This window comes from Malaclemys terrapin, chromosome 8 (assembly GCF_027887155.1).
Source record: "Malaclemys terrapin pileata isolate rMalTer1 chromosome 8, rMalTer1.hap1, whole genome shotgun sequence".
Classification (NCBI taxonomy): domain Eukaryota; kingdom Metazoa; phylum Chordata; order Testudines; family Emydidae; genus Malaclemys; species Malaclemys terrapin.
In genome coordinates, this window is record NC_071512.1 from 28260667 (window position 1) to 28275294 (window position 14628).

Here is a 14628-nt window from a genome sequence, read left to right on the forward strand (position 1 = left end):
CAAAATGAAATTTGCATCCCTTTAACTCAGAGTAGAATGAAATATTGGCTAGCCTGTCATCTGAGGAGACCCACCATACTATTTGCCCTTCATCACATGACTAATGATTGTATTTGTTGTTGCTATGAAAAATAGGTTGGTGTTAGAAATCTTGGCCTTTAATTTGGTATAGAGGGACAGCCTATTATGTAGAACCTGTCTAGTACTCCAATTTCTTTCCTAAAGCTGTGTGAAAGTGGTGGCTCTTAAAATTTCACTCTAAAGGCAATCACTTTCCAGTGCTTAAGTCCCACATTCCACCTGACCCCTCCCTTCCTGCCCTGCTTCCCTGCAAACTGAGGGGTTTTTTTGGCGGGAAAGGGAGAAGCAGCAGCAGGGCTCAGGAAGAAGATGGCCCTATTCCAGCAGCTCTGGAACCCCTGCCCCATTTCTTCCCTTTTCCCCTCAGGAGCAGAGAGACAGCCCCAGACAGGGAATATGGGAGCCAATAGGAGTGGGGTGAGGACAGAGCCAGCAGGTAAGTCACTTACCTTTCACCGACGGCAGGGGAAGGAAGTGTAGTGGACTCTGAGCTGGTAAACTCTTCACAGGCTGGGAGGCTCCACTTCCCCCATCCCACGGAAAGTGTACTCACCAAGCCTGGTCATTCTGGCTTCCCCCTACCCTCATGGACAACTCTGTGTGCTCCTGGGCAACTGGGATTCTGCTCTGTGCTCCCTATAGGGATGCAGGGAGGGAGGAGCAGCAGGGACCTCCTTGGAGGCAGCAGCAATGGAGCCCTGCAGAGAGGCAGGGCCTAGCCTAAATTAATAATATTGGGGGAAAGGGTGGCTAAATGGGGTTGGGCTGATTGAACTGCATAGGGTACTTCATTGTACTGGTACCACCAGACGCATTGGTAATGCGGGGCGTGTGCTAAGTGAATTGCATTAGTAGCAGGGTGGTACGAAGGTGTGTGGTTGTGAATGTGGGAGGACTGATTCAATTGCACTGCTACCAGCTGTGTTGGGAATGGGGTGGGGAGATGGAGCTGGCTTAACTATATAATGGTGAGTGGGAGATACAAAATAAATTGTACACCCCTTTACCTCGAAGCAACCTGGGCAAGGGCCCCCCTCTCCATGCCCCAAAATTAACTGCAAAAACTATTTGTTTTATTCACACAGTGTAGAAACATCCTTAAGAATAGTTTTTATAATTACAAAGTCCACATTGTTCTCTATAAACTGTGAACTAAAATCTGTAAAGTAGTGTGCAATGCTGATCAAAAAATAGGTATCCAATATTTTGGATATTTGTCATCCATTTTGATGGCTTGGGTCACATATTGGCAGCAGGTTTGAATGTTGAGATACAGTTAGAGTGGAGCAACCTCGGTGGTAATAGAAGATAGAAAATATTCTGAGTCATAAGAAAACACATAATTTCCAATCTGATCCTACAGCCAAAAACAGATGTTGCAGAATAATTTGTGGGTTGAAGAGTGCACAGCCATTAGTGAAGACTTGTTCCCAACCCCTTTCTTCCTTAATGTTTATTACAGCCCCAGATTTCTGATACTATCTTAGCATAACTAAATAAGTGACAATGTAATTTGCTGTTCTTATGCCCACAATTTTAATTTTGAGATCTACTGGATTAGAAATTGAGAACTTTATTTCATCTCTCATTTATCCTTTCCTAGCTTTGTATTGTATAGCCATATCTAGCATCAACAAACCAGTCACTGGAATTTGATAAAGTCTGCAGAAAACAGAATGCTAACAGATCCTGAGTGCAGCTTGGAGGGGCTTTAACACCCCTTTACACCATCCCCAGGATATTTATAAGGAAGGGAGATGATATGTTTCTGATGCCAGAGCAACCATTAGTTTCCAGTAGTCACAGTGGGCAATTGTGGCAGCTGGGGATCACCTGGGTATAAGAGAGCATTGGCCACTCTTCCCTTCCTCCGACCACACCTGTATGCAGTATCTCGCAAATGGTGGCATAAGAGCTGATACCCCTTGAACATTCCCTTAGATTGGGCAAGTCCTCTAATGTCCAGATAAGGAGGCTTTAGAAAATCTGTGGAACAAGCATGGTGCAAAACTGCTCTAATGTAGCTGAGAATCAGGCTGTTCTCTTCCCTCCCCACCCCCACCCCCCACCAATAGTTTAGTGGATACAATTTGGGGGGGGGGGTGATTCTTTCTTTCTTTGATGTAAATTATTTTAGGGTAGCGTATGTGTGTATCAATATGCACACATGCATATATAGGTACGTGTCATATAGTTAAATGGCCCTCAGTCTGAACTGAACAAGTTTGAGACAATAGCTCTATACACCAAGTAAAGTGTTAATTTCTGTGCAGTACCTGTGGTTCTACTGCTAAAATTAAGGAGTTGAGGATTGTATTATGCTTTATTCCTACTGTGAACAGAATTAAGTAGACACCAATTTACACCTCATTGTTAAGAGTAGCTGATTTTTCCAAAAGTGAGACCACATTTACATCGTTTGTAATTAAGCCAAAGGAGGAAAAAATTACTTTTTTTTCCTTCACTGCAAATCAGGAAGCAAATATTTAATGTTAAATGAGTTCAAATGCTAAAACGTACATCAGTTCTGAGAGAGGAAAAAAACAAATCAGAGCTTGATTCTATCTTCTGCTGCACTGGAGTATTAGTCATTCCAGTTTCCATGAAATGTTTTGTTTCACAAAACAGAATAAACAGCTGACTAATTGATACTATGTGTGTGGCGGGGACGGAGGGACTTTTCAGAGGTTGGAATTTCAGTTTCATTTGGCCTGAATAGCCCATATTGGTAAATGACAAATTGTTCCACTGCACTACAGTAGGCCATCATGACCCAACCCTGCAAACCCTTATTCACATGAAGAGACCCACTGATTTCAGAGAGACTCCTTCTGTGAGTAAGCACTATTAAGTGAGTAAATGTTAGCAAGATAGGCCCTCAGTATCTTGACCTTTGAAATATGTCACCCAGCCACTTGTTTCCTATTTAAATTAGTTTGTAAACTTTTTGTGGCAGAGGATTGAGTTTTATTATTCATCTCTACGGCACTTTTCAATATAGAGCTCCGATCCTAATTGGAGTCTCTATCTAGTTGCTGCTGTAATACAAATAATAAATAACAATGACAATAATTATATTTTTTTCAGGTATATAAAAGGGTGTCATAAGGAGGAGGGAGAGAACTTGTTCACCTTAGCCTCTAAGGATAGAACAAGAAGCAATGGGTTTAAACTGCAGCAAGGGAGGTCTAGATTGGACATTAGGAAAAAGTTCCTAACTGTCAGGGTGGTTAAACACTGGAACAAATTGCCTAGGGAGGTTGTGGAATCTCCGTCTCTGGAGATATTTAAGAGTAGGTTAGATAAATGTCTATTAGGGATGGTCTAGGCAGTATTTGGTCCTGCCATGCGGGCAGGGGACTGGACTCAATGACCTCTCGAGGTCCCTTCCAGTCCTATAATCTATGAATCTATGAATAATAACATTTATGAATATATCAGACACTTAAAAATGTCTGACTTAAACGTGACAGATTGACTGTTCTAGTAATTTATGTCTTATCCACAGACACAAGCTCTCCATTTTACCACATCGACGTACTTCTGTCTCTAGGGAAGAAAAGATAGAACAGCCTCTGTTTGTTCAGGCCCCGATTCCGCAAGATTTCTGACATTGTGAACTTGAGTAATCCTATTGAATTCAGTGGTGCTTAAAGTCATGTGCATAAAATTAAGCACATCCTTAATACCTTGCTGAATCTAGGGTGACCAGACGTCCTGATAAAAATATCGAGCAGTTTGTCCCACGTCCCGACCGAAGTACGGTCGGGATGCCATTTGTCCCGATATTTTGTTTCGGGCTTTTTTTTTTTTTTTCTTTGTTGCTTAGGCAGTGATGACAGGCAGGGGAGCGCCTTTTCAATTGTTACACTCACCTGGCACCTCCGGGTCTTGGCGGCATTTCGGCGGAGGGTCCTTCCTTCTTTGGCAGCAAGGTTTATTACCTGCCACCAAAGGCTGTCAGCGATTGACGGACCCGCTGCCGAAGACTCAGATGAGTGAGTGTAGCAATTGAAAAGGCGCTCCCCCTGCGGCAGTCCCGATATTTTGGAATTCTCATCTGGTCACCCTAGCTGAATCTGGGCCTCAGTCCTTGGCTTCTATATCCAGACTAGCAACTGGGTGTTGTCACTGTCATTTAGATTTATATGTAACATGAACACCTGTCCACTAGAAAAAAAAAAACACTTTGTGTTAACAGCAGTTGGTCTGTCCAGGGTGTCCTCGGGTCCTTACTTTCAAGGTTATAATTGAACTTGTGACTTAAAGATGAAAGCATCTATCCTGATGTGAATTCCCTGAACTATCCTTCCTCCTTGCCCTTTATGTGTTTAGAAATTTTTGATGCCATCTTCTGTGCTTTAAATGTCAGCAGATGTTGGAAATAGTGCAATAGTCCTCCCTCATTGCTCTTTAAATACTTTTCATGCTGAGTAAACAAGCCTAAAAAAAAGGTCTTTTTAGTGCATACCAGAACATTTAACATAACAGATTAGGCCCTGAAAATAAACAAACATTGTGACTTGAGAGTATTTTTGTGAGAATTAGATAAAACCATCATGGGCAGCACTTTTAATTTAATTTATGGCATTGCATGATTTATCATATTTTCCCCCATGAGCATACTTCAGCTGATCACTATTCATTAATGCTCCACAAATGAATATGGTAAAATCCATAGGAAGCTGGGCCAGCTGACACAAGTACAATATAATGAATAAAAGAGGGAGAACAGAATATGTAGATGGTAAGCATCCCCAAGTAGCCTAGTATCAGAGGGGTAGCCATGTTAGTCTGTATGCACAAAAACAACAAGGAGTCCGGTGGCACCTTAAAGACTAACAGATTTATTTGGGCATAAGCTTTCGTGGGTAAAAAAACACTTCTTAGTGACTTAAACACTCATGTTACTTTGGATTCACATATCTATTTCCTCTGGCCAAAAAAAAAAAAAAAATCATAGTTACAGTAGCATCATATTACATATCTTTTCTTTATTACTCCAAGCCAAATCCTGCATCCTTTACTCATGTGAGTCATCCTCTTTGTCAATGGTACAACTCACATAAGTAAGGGTTGCAAGCTCAAGCTTTTATACAGCCTATTTCTTTAAACAGGTGTAAGATTTCCATTGTGGAGCTGAACCTGCTCCCATTGAAGTCAGCAAGCTCATATTAACTTCAAGGAGAAGGACTGGACACTTAACCAGTTTTAAATTAGTTTTACTACTTTTTATTTATTTTTTATGTTTAAAAAAGACTAAAACTAAAATCAGGAAGATGGAATTCATAGTAGAAGGAAAATATGGAGTCTATCCAGCAGGTTGAGAGAATATTTTTTCTTTCTGCAAGATTAAGACTCTTAAATGTCATGCACTTGGTGTTGCACGTTAAGAAAAGCACTTCCCAGTGTGTATATATATATATATATATATATATTTGTTGTAACTCTGTCATATTATATATAGTGTAGTTCATATCTCTTCCTGACAGCTTCCAGAGTTTTTTAAGATATTCAGCATCTGAAATTGCACTGTTTTATCCCAGATTTCACAAATAACAGTCAGATTATTGTAAAAGAGAGCTTGCTGATAAGTAAGGTTTTGAATTGCTTCTCGATTGTTATAGGAAAGTATGTCAGAAAATGGCAACTATTGTAGCAAACTGGTTTGAAAAAATATTTAAACTAAAATCTGTAACACTGAATTTCTTTTCTTAGGAATATGTCAGAATTTGTGTTTATTATAAAGCTTTTGCTCTGATGCCTCCAAATTTACAGTATTGGAAAACATTCAGAAAAAATACCAAATAGTTCACCAATGCCTGTATCCAACTGAGTGGAAGTGATAGCATATGCTTAGTCATCAAGTTTCAGTGGCGCCAAATCCCTTTCTTCCATACAGGAAAATAAATATTTGAAGAAGCAATAACTTTTTCTGATTTAATGTTATTTGTATCTAATTTTAGACATCAGTGGTTATTTTCTATGGACTTTTATGAGGAAACATACTTAAGAAGTCATCTTTTATTTTTAATCTTAACTAGTTGTATTTCATGGATGCAGAGCATAAAATGTTAACCAATTATAGTATGCAAATAAACTTTTTTTTTTACTTGGATTGATTGAATCAACTTCAATGTTATAATACTCCATTCAGTTACAAACTGTTCCAAAATATTCAGCATATTTTCTTGCAATAGTCTTACAAAAATACAAATGTGCAATGGAAGATGAACATTTTACACCACAAATGAATTTAGGAATTTAGGAAAAGTTGTCCCCCCGCACCTTTTTATGAGCTTCTGTAGTTTACCAAATATGTGGTTTACAGGATAGTCTACATGCATCTTAATTTTGCATCTCTGACGACTTTCTAGAGAACTCAAGTATTATCTTATAGTTGACATGATGTCATCAGAGACCTTAGATATGTATGACTAGCTTTAGGACCGAATCATGGAAAGCTCTGTGTGCCCTCACTTCCCATGAGCTCAAAGGCCCAAGTTCTAATGCAGTACTTTACTTGTGAATTATTCTCACTTTTTCTTTGTAATATGCCGTATATATCTTTCACATATGGCAAAGATCAAGATAAAAAGGATGCTACACTATGGCTATATCAGGACTGCTCTGTAGAAGTATAGCTACATGTTCATGGGCCTGAGCTACAAAGACCAAATTTTCCCAAAGCTCAGGGCTGCTCTATTTCAGGCTTCTGGCTTAGGCCTATCACGGATATAGTGCCAAATAGCAAAAAATCAGATCTTGATTCAAATGTAAATTTCCCCAAATTTCCAGGCACCAGCCAGGGATTGGATATCAGTTGTTTTGGGCACATATTGTCCTCACCATTAACTTGTTAACAATATTGCATTAGACAGCAATTTACATGCCAGATATTTCCAAAACTATGATAAAGCCAATTACTTTAAGAGGTAAGTGTTAATGTTTTAATGAAGACTGTTCTGTCCTACACACATCTTGTCTGTTCCATAAAGGCCTGATCCAAACGTCACTGAAGCCATTGGGAATCTTTCATTGACTTCAGTGGGCTTTGGATCAGGCCCTGAATTGAATAGAAGATATGCAGAGAACTACACTCCAATTTTTTTTTTTAAATCACAAACGTACTTTCAACTTCAGCTTCTAGCTCTATATTGAAGGGTTAATAAGAATATACAAACTTTTTCAGTGCCATATGGGGGAACTACAGTAATCAGAAAGGGGAGTAAAGTAATGGTATGTCTACATTGCAATTAAAAACTCATAGCTGGCTGTGCCAGCTGACTCAGGCTTGTGGGGCTTGGGCTAAGGGGCTGTTTGCTTGCAGTGTAGACGCTTGAGCTTGGTCTGGAGCCTGGGATATAGGACCCTGTGTGGTGGGAGAGTCCCAGAGCTCAAGTTGCAGCCCAAGCCCAAACATCTCCACTGCAATTAAACAATCCCTTAGCCTGAGCCCCATGAGCCTTAGTCAGCTGACCTAACTGCAATGTAAGACATACCCTAAAAGGCTGCGCTTCCATACTTCATTTTTTCTTATTTTCCTTTGCATGATACTTCACCATGGCTTTTTTATTGCTATATGTTGCTCAGGAAGACATGAATACATTGTTCAAAATTGCTTATTGTTGCACATTATAAATAAAGCTACAATCTTTGGGCTAAATGCGGGCCCTAGGGACTTTTAACTTGGACACATACATTCAGTCATACTGCAGAGGCAGTGTTAATATGGGCCTGTATTCAGACTACAATCTTTCCACACATTGCCACTCTCCTTTCTCTTCCAGGGCTTAAAAATGTGTGTCACAAAACATGAAGAATCCTACCCAGGAGCTTGCCCCTAGTCTCAGAGCCTGCTCCTGGTCACTGCACCTTGGTTAGTGGATACTGAAATTCCTCGGTGTGGGGGAATTAAAAGTGAAATGCCCAAGTTGCACCCCACAATACTTTTCTCATGCTTGGTGTTTAGGGTATGAACCTATGCACCGCCTGAGGATTGGATCGGGCCCAAAAGTATATCATCAGTGGCTGTATGTGTGCACTAGCTTTACTGCTTTGTATCAGTTCCAGCTTGTATACTGCTACGTATCAACATTCCACTTAAATCATAATACATTGTTGTGATACTTCATAGGCTGGGCAGCACTGGAAGTGCATTTTGCCCAGAAAATCATTCAGCAACAGTAAAACGGTGAAGCTGCGGTAACTGGGAGAAGATGTGGGTGAATGCCAGGGATGTTAATGCCAGTAAATCTTCCTTTACTCCTGGGAAATTAAATGTTTTGTGAGCCTAAAGCCCCCCATGGTTCAAGTAAGTTTGAGTTTGCAAATCACAGCATCAGCACTTACTTGTTGACTGTTGAAATCCTACAACAGGAGCAAACAAGGAGAAAGGCCGGATTTGCTAAGACAGTAGAGAGAAAGGAAGTGGGAGGTCTTCCTCTTAGTGTTAAACTTGACTTATAATTGGCTTTGCTAAGGTAATGTTCAGAGAAAGCTTTGATGAGCTGTTTTCCCTAGAGCTAAGAAAACTTCTACAAGACTCGGGCTAGAAATCAGTTATTTACATCTCCATGCAAAATGTCAGTACTAGTACATTTTTCTCTGCAATAGTTATCCTAATGGATGATTTCTGTATACTACTGTAATAATGGTTGAGAGTTTTTAACTAGAAACAGGTTGAAGAAAGATAAAAGAAAACTTTTGCATTTGTGCTATTCTAAATATGTAGCCTGTCATAAGCCTCTTGGGCCAATTTCTATTTGCCTTCCTTAGAAGAACAATCTAATTGCATAGTCAAAACTTCCAGAATTTGGCCCTTTCAGCAGTGCTGGACTGACACTGTTAAGCAGCCAGATCACAACCTTTGAAAAAACCCTTATTTGGCAAGGTACTTAAGCACATGCCTAGCTCTAAGCATGTGATTAGACTTCACATGCTCGAAGTTAAGCACATACTTGTTTAAGTCTCTTGCTGAATTTGGACCTAAGAGGTTTGTGAGTGAAGTGTGAATGGGTAAATAAAGCCCTACAGGGGAGCCAGGAATATTTTCTTCGGATAATATTTTAAAAAAATATCTCCCATTTAGTGCAACCTGATGTATTCCAAGATCCATACAAAATGCTCATTCTGATCTAAGGATAAATGTCTTCCCTGACAGGGACAAGGTATCGCTCATATCTTGGCACCAATATGGATACAACAGCACTTCAGACTTCCCTGACTGAGTCATAACAGTGGAGTTTGGAGAGACAGGATGTAAAGTGGGAAATAAACACCCGAGGCAGAGAATCTCTCCCTCCCTAACATTCTTCATTTCTAACATAGATGAGAGAGAGAGATTACCCTATATACTCAATCATAAGCCAGTTGGTTTATAAGCTGGCCCCAAGATGGATAAGTAAAAATGGAAAATTTTTATAACCCATTCATAAGCTGACCCTATAAATCAGGGGGTCAACAAACTTTGGCTCCCAGGCCATCAGGCGAAGCCGCCAGTGGGCCGAGATGGTTTGTTTACTTTGAGCATCCGCAGGCACAGAGGTAAACCTAAGTAAACAAAGTGTCCAGGCTCGCCAGCTGCTTACCCTGACAGGCCAGGACAGCAACTGGTGGGGCAATTTTTTCGGGGGGAGAAGCTGGGAGTCAGGGGAGTAACCCCTGTGACCACCCCCCACATGACCTCACCCCTAGCCCAGGACCCCCACACTCTCCCCATCCCATTCCTTCCCACCTTATCTGGGGAAAGCCAGGGGAGGATGTGTCTGGGCTGGCTGGAGCTGCTCCAGCAGGCTGAGCAGCGCAGCCTGCTCCGGTGGGCCAGACTGGGCGGCACAGCCACAGCATGTTCCAGCGGGCTGGGCCAGATGGCACGGCCACAGCATGTTCCAGCGGGCTGGGCCGGACGGCATGGCTGCAGCGTGCTCCAGCAGGCCGGGTGGTGTGGCCACAGCCTGCTCTGGGGGGTGGGGCTGAGCAGCACGGCTGCAGCCTGCCAGCCCCAGAGCTGCAGCTGCTTCGGAGGCTGGGGGGAGAGCAGCGTGGCCAGAAGCGGAGAGACTCTGGCCCCGCCTCTTCCCTTTTGGCGCTGCTGGCTGTGCTGCCTCTCCTTGCTCCCTCTGTTGGGGGGAGGGGCTGCGTCCCACCTCTCCCTCTCTATACACCTTCATAAGCCAACCCCCTTCTCTGGTGCTTCCCTTTTTTACTAAAAAAATTCAGCTTATGAATGAGTATATACAATAGTCTGTGTCGGTGCCTTTAGACTGTGAGCTCTTCTGATAAGGACTTTGTTATTTTCTGTCACAGTTTACAGAAAACCATGTACAGTTATGATCCTCCTCTTTTCCTCCTCCTTTCCTAGAAGTAGATCTACTCAGCCAGTCCCACACTCAGCTACAGCCACCTACTCATCAGCTCACCGAAGCCACTCATTCCTGCAAGCTTATCCCCACACCAGTACAATCAGTCCCTCACCCGTAACACACACACACAAATACTCCCACAGCCTTTTACCCAGTTGTAGCTTCCAGCAAAGGTGGGGGATTGATGCTAGAAAAGAAGTCACTCCTTGGGGGAGAGAGGGAAACCAAAAAAGTACCAGGAAGCATGAAGAGCAGCCATTTCCTAGATAGCTTCCCTACAGTGGTGTAGAACACAGGGAAATGTTTCTTGTAGGTCACCAGAGGGGGCGCCAATGTGCTGGGTTGGGCTAGGCTCATAGGCCTAGAGCCAGGAAGAGAAATCAACAGAATTGGAGTTACTGTTATGGGATGGTAGCTGTTCAAGGAGCAGTGGAGTGAATCTGTCTTCATTATCTCTCTATTTTAGGTACCGGGTATTGCCAAACTCTAGCATTAAACACTGTTAGATTGACTTACAAAGCATGGGAGAGTTAAAAATAAATTTGGAGTCTCTATCCTGCAAGTTTGTGAACCACTAGAATTCATGTTTTCAACCTTTCCTCTGCAATCGTGGGGGCTAAAATCTTCATTATTAAATCTGAGATTCTCATGTAGTCATTGGATTCCAGGAGCTGGAGCTGTAAGAGAAAAATCAAACTTTGTAAAACTCACAATGAAATCCTGAGATTGGTCAACACTGGGTATTTATATGGCCCCTATCACCATAGCATGTTAGCCCCTCATATACATCAATTAATTCATCTGCATAACACCTTCTGCAGGGTCAAGAAATAATTTAGATGGGGAAGCTGAAGTGTGGGGAGTCTAAGGGCCAGATTTTCACAGGTATTTGTCCACTTAACTCCCATTGAAATTAATTGCATTTAGACCCCTAAATACCTTTAAAAATCTGGCTCTATGTAATAAGCCCAGGGTCACACAAAAATCTGTTACATAGCTGGGAACTGGACCCAGATATCCTAAATCCCAGTCCATTGGCCCCATCCTCCCTATTCTCAATAGAGGTAGGATGCTTACTAAACCCTGAGTGAGACACAGGGAGGCAGCTGCAGCAGGGATAGGATTTGTTTACTTTTCCATTGCCCCCTCAATCCTGCCTCCCTGTGCAACAACATAGTCCTCCTGTGACCTAATGTCCACTCTGCACGCAGGGAACGCGACCACTGGCCAGTTGCCTAGTTGCCCATCGGCCCGATTTGCTCCTGTCCTTATGTTGAAGGTATAAATGAAGTATATCAAATAAGAGGCTCTAACAGTATGTTAAAAAGGGTATTAAAAGCCCATACTACATGAAATCTAATCCTACTTTATATGAGAATGTTGCTCATGGACTTCTTCTAATTAGAAGGAAAGTTCATAATCAAATCTGAAATTAAAAATTGTTTCCTAATCATATTTCCCAATTCTAAACCTAATCTAATGTCTAAACCTGATCTAATGTTTGACACTGTTAGTCCTAGATCAGATTCCCTCCTCTCCTACCACTTTCTAGCTTGATGTAAAAATAATAGCGTGAATGGAGAGAGAATATCTGTAATACCTGCTCTTTGACAGACAAGTTCAGCAGTGCTAATATTTTTTGTTACTGTGTAAAACTCAATTATCAACATTAAGTATTAATTCTTTTGTTTACCAATGATAGTTGGTCAGCTGTTATAAGTAGAGTTCCATCTGCCAGTTAAACTATATTGTAAATTATTGTAGAAATTAGCAACTCAAATTTTTTGTCTGTCCAAATGAATATGTGAACTAAATTGCACATAATGCATCCCTGGAAGAAGAAGAAAAAATCACAGGTATACTGCACAAGCATATGCCAATCAGGCAAAAAAACAGGCACACATTGTGATTATCTCAGTTTTCAAACCTGGAATAGACAAGAATGTGTTGCTAAATGAGAGAGGCAGTATGTCATGCTCACTGAGATAAAAACAGAAGCTGCCAGACACTTTGGCTTTATTCTAAGAATCTTTGCTTGAAAACTCCCCTATCTTTTCTTTATGCTTATTCTCCCTCATATTCTCATTCTCTCTCTCTCTCTCTTTCTCTCTCTCTCATTGCTTTCTCATTCTCTCTCTTATTGTTCTCCCTTTTCCTGCCTTTGATGCACATACGTTGTCACATTTCATTGACTCTCCCCTCTTCTCTGTTCTTACACTCACGCCTAGTGGTGCTTTAGCCAGAGCTTGCAGCCTCTCAGGCGAGTTTTAGTCATGTGTGAAGCTCAGTTTGATCGAGCGCTCCTTTTCTGCCTTTTCACTCTTGCAAAAGATTAAAAGGTGGCGTCACATCGCTCCCCTGCTCCTTCTTACAGGAGGGACTTAAAAGGGACAACAAAAACTAATCACTTTCAATAAGCATTTTCTTGCAAAAAAGGGACTTAGCTGTGCAATTTGAGGCTGGTGGTGAGGACTGGGAAGGCTAGAGATGCTTCATACTGCTAACAAGGGAAGGAAGCCTTCAACTGAGGCAGGTAAGAAGTGTCTGAATCTGAGTGTTTTACAGAGTGACTTAGTCAAATCGGTAGATTTTCATCATTTTGTAACTGAGGAAAGCATCTACAGCAAAGAGCAGCAGGGATCTTGTATCGGCTTCCTTCCATTCAGGATGTAAAGTACCTGTAATAATTGTGATGTATTGGAACATGCTGTAAATTCAATTGCAAATGGATTTATGTAGAAGCTGCATTTACACTACATGTTTGTCCTTCTGTTTTATTTCAATGCATGGGTGACTAGAAATAGAAAATGCAGCTTTTATGCAAGCAGGACTTTGCATAAGGCTGAATTCAGTGCTTAAGGGGAAATCTCAATGTGCTGTTCAGTGTCTAATTCCAGCTCTTAGTCTTTCAACCTTGCAGGCACCTGACATTCTGCAATTTGTTTCTAACAACTGAACACATACAATTAATTATAATTATTTGAGGTTTAGAGTAAAATCTAGAGTGGAGTTTGTTTCGGTGATAGTGATTTGTTTGCCTGACGTTTCGTCAGAAGAATAGCTATGCCCCTTTAGACATATTGTGAAACCTAGTTCATGTTTATGTTCTGTTAATAGAGATTAAGTACCATCTTGAATGAAATATGGAACTAAAACTCATAAACTGCACCCGTGTTTAGTAAAGCAATCACAAATTAGAATGATGAATTTATGTAATTTGTCAAATGGAGTTAACTCTGGAAGTGCTGTTCACAAGTACACCTGGATTACTATAAAGGGATTTCCATATAACAGCTATTGAGATGGACTAATTATCAGTCAAAAGGTCTGAACTTTAAGCTGTGTGTCTGAAATAAAATTATAAACCTTAGTGTCCCTAATTTTCAGAAACATGCCTTAGGTTGCATAACTAGTGTGATGGTTGAAAGGGATTTAAAGACAAAAGTAATTTCACAATTAAATTATGTAAAAATAGGAATATATATGTTACCTAAAGCTTTCTCCATTCACCATGACTAAAATGTTTAGCTATTGGGATCTTTGTTTCAATTCCTCATTCATTTTTTTGGAATCCTGTTCTCCTGCATTTTATAATCATTGTCAATGTACATGACCTAAGACTTTTGAATAAGAAGGATAGTATTCTATAAACAGCAGGATTATTCTTTTTCTCTCCATGGCAATGCAAAGATTCCATTAGCCTCTCTTGATAGTCAGACCTTTATTAGTGATTTAAAAAAACAAACAGCATGCAATTTTCAGGGTTTTCTATTTGTAAAAGTACGGTATATTAGTAAATTAAGCTGCCATTGGAAAGAGAGGTATAATAAGATAACTTTATAAGTTCCTGTGAAGTAAACATAATTTGACAGCTAGATTGGAGCATTGTTGACGTATAAAGAGGCACAATGTAGAAGGAAATTAATAAATTTGGTAGACAAGTTATTGATCTTTATGCAAGTTTATACTAATGCTATGATACACGAGTGCCCATCACCACATATTTTGTAAAAATCAGCGGTGACGCTTTGTGTGTACATTCACATAGCTGATTTTACAAGATAGGTAGCGACAAGCCACCATGTATCTATGAGTGGGATCGAGTCCCCAGGGAGTTCTAGTCTCCCTCCCATCAATGTATAGGGATTCATATGCATTATTCCCTTTACCTTCAATGGTAGAC

General features: G+C 40.8%; 1 protein-coding gene across 3 annotated transcripts in view; it reads left to right on the plus strand.

Annotated features, from left to right (window-relative positions):
* Positions 1 to 14628, plus strand: part of TENM2 (teneurin transmembrane protein 2) — a 1031222-nt gene that overhangs the window by 460040 nt on the left and 556554 nt on the right. The window contains exon 1 of one of the 3 annotated variants that reach the window (XM_054036717.1): positions 12962 to 12978. The exons of the other annotated variants lie outside the window; for them this stretch is intronic. The gene's annotated coding sequence lies outside the window, so the exon portion shown is untranslated. Of the gene's footprint in view, positions 1 to 12961; positions 12979 to 14628 lie in introns of those variants that run through there. 3 annotated transcript variants of the gene reach the window in all.